General features: G+C 31.1%; 2 long non-coding RNA genes across 2 annotated transcripts; one reads left to right on the forward strand and one right to left on the reverse strand.

Moving 5' to 3' along the window:
* Positions 1-298: 298 nt before the first annotated feature.
* On the reverse strand, positions 299-502 carry LOC115227991. Its single transcript, XR_003883181.1, has 2 exons — positions 379-502; positions 299-342 (listed from the first exon to the last, which is right to left on the reverse strand). It is a non-coding gene; the product is annotated as an uncharacterized LOC115227991 (long non-coding RNA).
* An 817-nt stretch (positions 503-1,319) lies between these two features.
* LOC115227990 lies at positions 1,320-1,532 on the forward strand. Its single transcript, XR_003883180.1, has 2 exons — positions 1,320-1,458; positions 1,489-1,532. It is a non-coding gene; the product is annotated as an uncharacterized LOC115227990 (long non-coding RNA).
* Positions 1,533-11,072: the final 9,540 nt, after the last annotated feature.

Below are 11,072 nucleotides of genomic sequence, written 5' to 3' on the forward strand. Positions count from 1 at the left end.
AATCCGAAAAAACATACAGTGAACAAAAATAAAAACTGAACCTGCTTTTTTTATAAATTTAAAATGGGACAATATAACTAATATGTTTCAAATTTATTCTTGACATATAATAAAGTATTTTACATTTGTATATATAATTATTTTCTAGTCTATCATTATTAAAATAATAAAAGATTTGGAAATTAGCGAATGTTATATTCCAAATTAGTGAATGTTAAAGTATTAGTAATTAGTTTTGATTAACGTGATTTGCCGACAGTTTACCGTCTAAATTAAAAAAGTGGAAAACCTTTTTTTGATCTGCCTTCCGGTAAGTCCATTTTCCGCTATACAGTCGGTACCCTGCCAATTTTTGTATATGGTAAAAAATTATATTACCGGACATTCGAAGTATATATTGGCGTGTACTAATCCCTTTATTAAAGCAGGACCTCTTTCAGATTTTAGGTCATTAATAAGATCTCTTATAGTTGTTTGTTCTTCTGTTTGTCCACAATTCATCTCTATATTTTAAAAATTTTCGCAAAAACTGTTTATATAGTATTTAATTTAGCGGCGAATAAATTATTTTGAAATTATAACTGTAAACTATATTCAAATTTGTTATATTTTCTGATATCATATTTATGAGAATTTCCACATTAAAAACTATAATTAATCTCCAGTTTATTTTTTTGGAAGTTAATTAAAGAAAGCAAAAAGTTTATAATTAGGAAATTAATTGGGTTGTAGCAATTAAAGTAATTATATTTTTTAATATTTGGCAAGTGTGATAAAAAATATTTAAATCAGGATCATCTGTTTTTGGTTAATTTTACAACATTATTTATTTACATCCCAATAAACTGACTTATTTAATTCGAAGAAAAAATAATCATTATATGAAAGCAGCATGTTATTTTAGACACAATTTTTTCCCAGCTGGTTATTTAACCACGATAACACAACCAACTAAACTTTTAACTTAAATCTCTTTGCTTCGAGGTCTATTTCTTCAAGGAGACAGAGAGGTACTAATAAAAGTGCTAGCAGTTTAGATCAGTAAATCATTGATACTTGGAAATATTTTATAAATAACCGTTTTCGAACAAACTAAGGGTGCATTTCAACTTAACACTAGTCATTTAATTTACTAAGCAAGCAGAACTACTCAAATCGTAGACAAATGTTAGATCGACCTTAACAATGATTATTTGCTAATGCCTCTTAATTAAATTATCATAAAATACTTATTATTCTAAAAAGTACGCTTTTTAGATAAAAAAATATACAATCAAAATAAAGCGTTAAATAAATGCTTTATAAACAGTTTACGCAATAAAATTTAAAACAAAAATGGTTGTTGAAAAATCTAAAAAACCTTTAACTGTCAGCGAATTTGTGCGACAATATAATGAAGCAAGCCCAGAATTACGAAGAATGGTCCGTGAAGAGGTAAATATAATTGCCGAAGTTCCGGTAATATAAATCTTTGAAAAATATTCACAGGATCACGCTTACGATGAAATTCAATCCATCATGGATAGAAGAAAGTTTTAAAATGTTTTATCATATTTAGAAAAAAATAATTATCTTCAATTCCAATTACTAACAAATACTAATAACTCACTTAACTTTTTCTTGTACTAATTTGTTAACTTCTAATATTAAATCGTGACAGAAAGATTTTATAAGTTGATTTCTGGATTAGGCCATTAATATAACTCGACCTAGCCCACAAGTTCTCAATACATCAAATATAAATGTCTTAACAGATTAAACGTCTAGATCAGTGATTCTCAAGTGCGGCCCCTAGGATTTAATTTGCGCCCCTAGTTTTATAAATGTTTTATTTTTTAATTTAATATTTTTAATTTTATGATATAAAAAATGTCACGTTTTTTATTTGTTGTTGTGATGTCTGATTCTAAACGTTGTCGAAAACTTTCCGAGGAAAATAGGATTTTCAACACATCGGGAAGAAAAATATTTCATTATTGAGATCAATGGAAAGGCTCTTTGCCTAATATGCCATTCTATTATTGCAACTCTAAAAACGTATACAATCGAACGGCACTACCGTTTCCACTCTATTCTTTATGACAAATTCACTGGTGTTTCTCGGACGAAAAAATAAAACAAATGAAAGAAGATTATTTAAAACGATCATTTACTTCAAAAGTGGCACATATTCGTCTAATATTAACCTGGCATCATACAAAATTAGTTACCTATTGGCTAAAAATATGAAGCCTTATTCTGATGGCGAATTATATAAAACGGCAATCGAAATATTTGCATCGGAATGTTGTTCGCCCGCTGTTTTCGATATTGCACCAAGTTACCTCTAAGTAACGATACTGTTACTAGAAGAGTCAGTGATATATCTGATAATCTGATTAACGAACTTTTACAGTATGCAAATTGTTTTGTAATTTTTAGAATTTGTAAAGATTTTCAATATTATTCTTTTGCGCTTGATTGTTCCAAAGATATTTCAGATATCGAACAATTAGTAGTGTTTATAAGGGGAGTAACATCTGACTTTCGAGTATACGAAGAATTTTTTCATTGAATTCACTTCACGGAGAAACTAAAGGAACACAGATTTTTTCTCCAATTGTGAAATTAATTGAAGATTATCAACTGGATCCAAAAAATTAGTTTCAATTTCAACTGATGGAGCCCCTTATATGATTGGCAGTAAAACTGGTTTTCGTGGACGTATGAATAAATGGAGGTGTGATAATAACTGGACTCCAGTATTATGGCATCATTGCATATTCATCAGGAAAACCTAATTTCCAAAAATATTAAAATGGAAAATGTTTCTGAAGTAGTGATAAAAATTGTCAATTGGATTCGGGCGAACGCCTTGAATCACCGAAAATTTAAAACATTTTTAACTGAAACCGATTCGGATTATGGCGATGTCCTTCTTTTCTCAGTAGTAAGATGGTTAAGCCGTAGCTCTTGTCTCAAAAGGTTAATTTCTTTTATATTTAGATTTTATCAACTTCTCCCTGAAATTATTTTATTCACTGAAAATAAAGTGGACAATGCATTATTGAAAACAATAGATGGGTAGCAGATTTAGCATTTTATGTGGATCTATCGGTGCATCTGTCTGCCCTAAATGTCGAACTACAAGGGGAAAATAAGCTAAATTATCAAATTTATGGATATATAAATGCCTTCGTTAAGAAATTAATTTTATGGAAAGCGCAGATATCAAATAATGATTACACACATTTTCCTTATTTGTCAGAAAATTCCGAAAGTGGCTCAACTGATAAATATTTAAAAATAATTGAAGATTTAAATTTGCAATTTGATGCAAGATTTCAGGTTTTTAGTATTTAATTTAGCTGACAGAGCTTTAAAGAAGGTGCAAATTCAATGAGATTATTGCATCTCCATTAATTATGAAAAGTGAGGAGGTTTCCGGGATTTACCAACTGGAATTGATTGATTTGCAACAAGTAGAATTGTTACGTACTTCAACAAGTAGAATTAAACCTAATTTTGATTATTTGGTTAATAAATAATTCTTAAAAATTATTTGCGGCCCCTGTAAATTTTTTTTTTTAATTTGCGGCCCCTGAGCAAAAAAGCTTGAGAATCACTGGTCTAGATCAAAGCAATATCTTAAATTACTTCTTTGATTCTAATTAGTAATTTTTAAAGAAATTAAGCGACAATTTAAGTATTAAGTTCGTATTATTGTAAGAGTCGCAAAGTGATCCAAAAAGGGGAAATGTCAAAGAAATCAATTATATTTAGATGTATAATTCAAAATTAAATATTTATTCAATAAAAAAGTGGCCGTATTTGAGGAAAACCTACAGTGCAAACATAAAGTGGACCCTTCTAATATCACAATATTCACTGTGAGATTAATTTACATCAAAATTTTATGGAAACTAATAAATCTTGTTTATCAAAAATTATATTCATTTGTAATTTGTTGAATAAAATTGTAATTTACTAGAAGTTAACAAAGCCATCCATCCGAAGTGAATTCGAAATTGAAAAAAATATATTTGACAGCTACAAGTATATTAATTAATTATATTCAAGTGATTCCGCTGTATAAATATCAACTTGTGTTTTATCGGGGAAATATGTTAAATATTTTAAATTTGAATGATCTTGATAAATAATAAAATGGCTTTTCATTTTAAAAGTTATCAAAACTAACTTATAGTCTATTATTAAAAAGAATTAAAATAAAAAAATATATAGCGGGCTACGTTTTCAAGCAAATGATTTACTGCAGCGATATTGAAAAGAAAAAAGCACAAATTAAAATAATTATAAGTGGACAACCATTCAAATATTGCTCGTATCAATACGAAATACAATTGAATTATCCATTTAAATTGTCATAAACTTTGTAAATTTAGATAAATATTACAAATACTGCTATCATTTGTTTTCATCAAAGGAGTTCGGATTTATAAAAATAAAAGCTGTTTGCTTCTATAAAATAAATCCGACATTAAATAAATCAAACTTTGATTCAATATTACAAATCAAATCTATCAAAATATATTTGTAATTGTTCTTATTTGCTATTAAATTCCAAGCAAAAAACTGAATTAATTTTATATGCAGATATTATTGAAGTTTAGCAGTATTTTGGTGTAAATTAGATTAGACAATATCTGTGGTAAAATTAAAAAAATAATCTTGGAAATTTTTTAATTGTTGATAAACTTATTTCTTTCAAATCATTTAGTTAGTTAGTTAAAGCCGTAATCAGCCGTGTCCGGCCAATGGCTGATCCTGCGTTGTCAAATGCCTCCACGAGTTCGAGTCCAATGCAGAGATCGTCCACGAGTCCCCGACCTGTGATGGCTGATCCCGAGTTGTCAAATGCCTCCACGAGTTCGAGTCCAAAGCAGAGATTGTCCACGAGTCCCTGTCCTGTGAACGATTTGACAAGAGGATTTTCTTGGCAGAGAAGACAAAGGGGTAGGGTGTCAGGTCTTTCCCCTTCGACCGAGATGGCAACAGTGAGATTCGAACCCGGACGCATTGCATTGCAACACTGTGTGGTACTTCAAACACTGCGCCACAAATCATTTAAAAGTAATAAAAGAGCTTAGCTTTGAAAACGCGTTAAGTGCCGATTTTTTAATAAAGTTCGATAATTGTGTCTAACTAACACAATCATTGTGATTTTGAGAGGTAGTCAAATCTGTTTAAGGATCAATTTAACTTGCAGCTTTTGAACAAATGCTATATTTATTGACTATTTAAGTGGTGAATCCACAAATTTAAACAATGACCTGTAAACTTTCAGATTTTCCTCATTTTAGCAGGAATATTCAGTTAAACCCTTTTGCAACATGAACCTATAGAATCCTAAGAATCACTATAAACTCGGCTCCTTAGGGATAAAGATACAGTGCGAGTTCGAATTGGAGAAATTTTTTCCCAATTTTGAGGTTTTCCCCAAAAAAAGGTTTTTCATTAAATTTAGGTCTCTCCTGTTCGATATTCTACCTTAATAATATAACCGAGACGAATAACTACAATTTTTATTTTTACTAAAAAAATCAGTTAATTTTAATTAAGTGTTTTGTTTTTTTCGCATCGAACTCATAATATTTGCTTTGAATCTGAATAGATCAAGTACATTTTCCCGAGTCTCTTGCTTAATAACATTTAGCAGCATTGTGAATGCGCATTCCGCATTGTTTATAACTTGTTGATCATCCAAATGTTCCAGAAATTGTTCGCTACAGTCCTCTTCATCATTATGTTATCATCCCAGAAACTCTCCAAAATCGCATTTTCCACATATCGGAATTAATCAGACTTTCTCCGATGTCCTCTTTTTCCCTTGGTCCCATGGCTGAATTAAGGACTTATATTTGTTGGAAAAAATATTACGTCGACGTTTGAAAGTTTGAGAGAAACAGCATGAAAAGTTGCATTGTCAATTAACAATGCTATTTTCCTTATTTTCTCCATCATTTCCTCGTTAAATCAAGATAACCAATTTTAAAAAAAAATTTTTGTCACCCAGGCTTTGCACAAAGCATCATAGTCAATGTCAATTTCTTTCAGATTCACAGCTTTTAATACTCTTGGTGACTTAGTACGTCCAATTATAAGCGGTTTATATTCTTCTTTTGTGTAACTGCACCAAAAAGATGTCTATACGTTCTTTTCTTTTTTATATCCGGTGTGTGACTCATTTCTTTCAACAAAAACTCTTTGAAAAAATCTTTATTACAATAAAAAGGTCAGCTGTTAGTACGAAGCGTGATATTCGGCGGACAAAATTTGACGATGGCATCTATTAGCTCATCGAAGGAGTTGTCTAAATGGCTCACTTGCCTTCTCCATAAAAATTCTATAAATGTATTAATGTATTAGAGTATTTAATGCCTGCAAAATATGCACCCATGAGTGACGCGGGGTTCCCCTTTGTCTCTTATTGCGCCACAACTTGTGATTAACTGTAAGGTGCACATAAGCAAGAGCATGAGATCTGGCGTTGAATAACCTATGTTGTATTCTCCTGCTGTTAGAAGGGTCATAAATGTCTGTTTTGACATTTTTTTCTTTGGGAAAAATTCCAACCTCTTAAGGAAGGCAACTGACTCGAATTTCAGTGCGGGGAAGTTAATAGTCCTTCAGTTTGCAAATTTTCGCATGACAACTGTATCATTCATCTCTGCTGCAAAACGTTCTGAAGAGTTGAAGAAAAGAAATACTCTTTCCTGGCAGACAGATATCTTTTCCAGCCGATCGCTGTGGAGACTTCCGGAGTCTTTGGTACAGAGAGTTTTTCGTTCATTCGAAGATTGGGTGGTCTATCACCAAAAAAACAGGTGATCCGCGGAGACGTCGTGGCTCTTCCAGAGGATTTCGTGTGCAATTGTCCGCGGAAATTCACACGTTATCCTAGGGTCATACTAATTAAAATAAATTAATTCCGTTTAAAAAAAAAATTGAAATAAAATTACAAAATCGAAATCGGCATAGTTCATTTTTTAAATTTTCGATCTAATATTCATAAAAATTTCATTAATTCATTTAGAGGCTATTTTCGTGCAGGATGAAATGCAACAGTACCGAAAAAGCTTTATAAAATAATGCAGTTTCATCACAGTTGAAAATGTTTTCTCCCCAAAAGTTTTCAACCAAATCATTGAAAGTTGATCAGAAGTTTTCCGCACCTCCTTTATCAGCTGATCGTGATTCGCCATGTAATATTCTGAATTTTATTTCGAATTGTTTCTTTAATCTGTAAAGCCGTCTATTAGAAGCAGTAAAATCATGATTTGAATTTCGACCTGAGATTACGAAAAATCTCGTAAACTTGGGCATTCAATTCGTATCAAATTGTCCCTTCGGTGTTGAGAAACCTTGAGATGGGATTCCTTCCCTTTTCTTTTATAGTCGGTATAGCATTCCTTTAGAGATGTTAAATCCTTCACAAATCATTTTATACTTATGACACGACTGTATATCTTTGCAAATTCTGTTCTTTTTACGTTGATTTAGTTTTCTAGGCATTGGCTTTTTAAAATTTATAAAATAACTTTAAAAAATTTCAATTTTTACCAGGTTAATTAGTTAACTAACTAAGTTACAAGGTTAAATAAATTTTAAAATTATTGATTACAAATTTGGAAAAACAGGTTACAATAAATAAATAATAATAAATCAAAATTATACAAAATATTAATGAATCGTTTATATAAAATTTTTCCACAGTAGGGAGTTTATTTCATTAAAAATCATCGTATTTTATAGGGATGGCGAAAATATTTGGCCCAAAGCAAGGTTTTCCTCAAAAAAGAGGGTTTCCCCGCGACTTGGTTTTCTCCAATTCGAGGTCGCACTGTAACCTAATTCTATTTCATCCATGTTTTATTTTATTGACTGATGAAAATTAATAACTTTTATCGCGAATAGGCGGATTTAATGTAAGTAAAAGAAATTTTACATTAGATAAAATTATTCGCGTATTGAAATTACAACTTAGATCTATCAAATTCAATTTTAATGTTTTTCTTTTTCTGATATTAGATTCAACCCAAACAAAAACTGAATGAATTAGATTTACAAATATTATTGAAAGTCAAAAAGTTAACAAAAATATTCATTTCTACAAATGGTTTCATGGTTTAAATTAAAATATACAATTTGCATGGTAAAAAAAACCTGAAAAAAACCATCTTAGACCAATTTTTATACAATTGTTTATTAATTTCTTTTCCCTCAATTTCATTGAACCAATGATGATAAAATTGCAACATTAGTATCATTTTATTGCAAAAAAAGATCTAATGTGTCAATTGACTCTCAGAAAGAGTCATCTTACTTAAAGCTAAATAATGAGGATACCGATTCAATTAAATAATAAAATATTATTTTTTATAAAAATTCAATATAAAAATGCATTAAATTTTCATTACATATTTTTCACGCTTAAACATATTTTTGTTGTGTGCTTAATTTACTATAGTTTTCAATGATTACATTATTATCCCTGTCTGATTATGTGATTATTTTACTGTATGAGAAACCAACTAATCAATTAAATCTTATAGTTTTGTGTGCTTAATTTATTATAGTTCTCAATGATTACATTATTATCCCTGTCTGATTATGTGATTATTTTACTGTATGAGAAACCAACTAATCAATTAAATAAGGTTTTAGACGAGCTGTAAAAAGCGCATATAATTAATTCGCGGATGACGACATAATCGAATAGGCATTGCCGCGAACAACGGCCAAACCTATTCTTTGTCGAAGCCATGTGGGTTCCCTCCAGTCGTTTTTTATATGAGCGATTTTACGTCCGATTTTTTAAGGAATATGTCTTATAGTTTTGTGTGCTTAATTTATTATAGTTTTCAATGATTACATTATTATCCCTGTCTGATTATGTGATTTATTTACTGTATGAGAAACTAACTAATCAATTAAATCTTATAGTTTTGATTGCATATGGCATTTAATGTATGTATTTATTTTTTTGCCCAAAATTGGGTTGACTCCTCATAAGATTGAGACAAGAATCTGACGGGAAAGGTCAAAAACCCTCGAAATAGGTTGGATTCTTTAAAACATCTTTGATGAGTAACCCTACGGAGTGCCGAGTATATCTCGCTGTGCTTCCAACACGGTTTTGCTATTCGACCCGAAATGATAGTTATTCCTGGATAATTTATAATCTAAATCAGGGTTCTCAACCTTTTTAGCTCAAGGGCAAATCGATAATTAAGATTAGCTTCGCGGGCCGCACAAAAAATTTTTATATTTTTTTATATTTTCCATTTTACTAAATATTGATTCGCATAAATATGTAGATTTATATATGCATTGTGTGTTATATTTTTGAATTTGTCTTGAGGAATTAATTCGTAAAAATTAATAATGGACGCATTTTTGAACAATGCCGCCAGTTCTATATCAGGGGTTCTCAACCTTTTTAGCTCAAGGGCCAAATCGATAATTAAGATTAGCTTCGCGGGCCGCACAAAAAATATTTTATATTTTTTTATATTTTCCATTTTACTAAATATTGATTCGCATAAATATGTAGATTTATATATGCATTGTGTGTTATATTTTTGAATTTGTCTTGAGGAATTATTCGTAAAAATTAATAATGGACGCATTTTTGAACAATGCCGCCAGTTCTATATCAGGGGTTCTCAACCTTTTTAGCTCAAGGGCCAAATCGATAATTAAGATTAGCTTCGCGGGCCGCACAAAAAATATTTTATATTTTTTTATATTTTCCATTTTACTAATATTGATTCGCATAAATGTAGATTTATATATGCATTGTGTGTTATATTTTTGAATTTGTCTTGAGGAATTAATTCGTAAAAATTAATAATGGACGCATTTTTGAACAATGCCGCCAGTTCTATATCATGTTGTAAATTAATGAGTTCTAGTTGAAACTTTGCAGGCGCATCCTTAATTTCCACGCTGAATGGAGTTGAGAATATTCTCATTAAAGGAAGGAATTCTTTAAAATTCTAAAAATTAAATTTATATAAATTTTTTTTTTTAATTTCGAAATAGAAAAGAAAATGGAACAGGAAGTCAGCTACTAGCCGCAGAGAGAATAGAGAAACTGTTCCCCCTGAGTACGGCTATTGAGACGCGCTCAAAAAGCCGATTGACCTCGCGGGGGTCGTTTCTAATCCTCCCGAGGTGACGGCCTCTCTCGGTGAGAAAACGTAGCGTGGCTGGGCCGAATGTGCCTGATGTTTCGACTGAAACAGGCACAAAGAGGAATCTGTCGGCGAGCGAGGCGTACTTGTCTTTCTTCCGGGTCTTTGCCCTCCTCGCCGCTGTGCCATTTATATAAATGTACCCCAAAACGTGCTTCAAATTGATTAAGAAATCACCAATTATGGATATGTTTAACCTTAAGAATGAATAATTAAATTTAAACATTATTAAAAAATTAAAAAAGTTAGTTACTCTAGAGGGGCCGCAAAAAAAATCCTGGGGGCCACATGCGGCCCCGGGGGCCGCATTTGAGAACCGCTGATCTAAATAATAGATTCTTGTTTTATTGGATTCCTTTCAAAATTTGCTATGGTAGAATGTGCTCTTACCAAATCAGCTAAGGAGATCCGTGGAATCCTGTGGCATATTTACTTAATTATGAAATTATTGTGCCATTGTTACAAATGATCCGCGCGCCGAAGAGCGCATAGGGAAATATTCGCATTGAATCATCCAGCCGTAGGCCGGTTTTATTTTAGAGTTTTTATGATAAAAATAGAAGATTAAAACATTTTTTAAAATTTTTTATACTTTTTTTTATTAAAAAGAGTTAAATAAATCAAGTCAGTAACTTCAAAATTTCGGCGGAAAAAATATTAAAATCAAAAAAGTAATGAACAGAAAAAAAGAAAATAACCTTAGAAAGGTAATTTTTATTACAAATTTTGAACGCGGCCAATCTGGCGCCCCAACCGGTATGGACGGTGACATAATGGGAATATCTGCCTCTCGCCAAGCTTACTATCCAGGACAGAAACGAAGCACAGTCGTTGATCACCCTAGGTCTCAAAATTAGTACAAGAAGCCTGAGA

Source organism: Octopus sinensis, unplaced genomic scaffold (genome assembly GCF_006345805.1).
Source record: "Octopus sinensis unplaced genomic scaffold, ASM634580v1 Contig08757, whole genome shotgun sequence".
Taxonomy (NCBI): domain Eukaryota; kingdom Metazoa; phylum Mollusca; class Cephalopoda; order Octopoda; family Octopodidae; genus Octopus; species Octopus sinensis.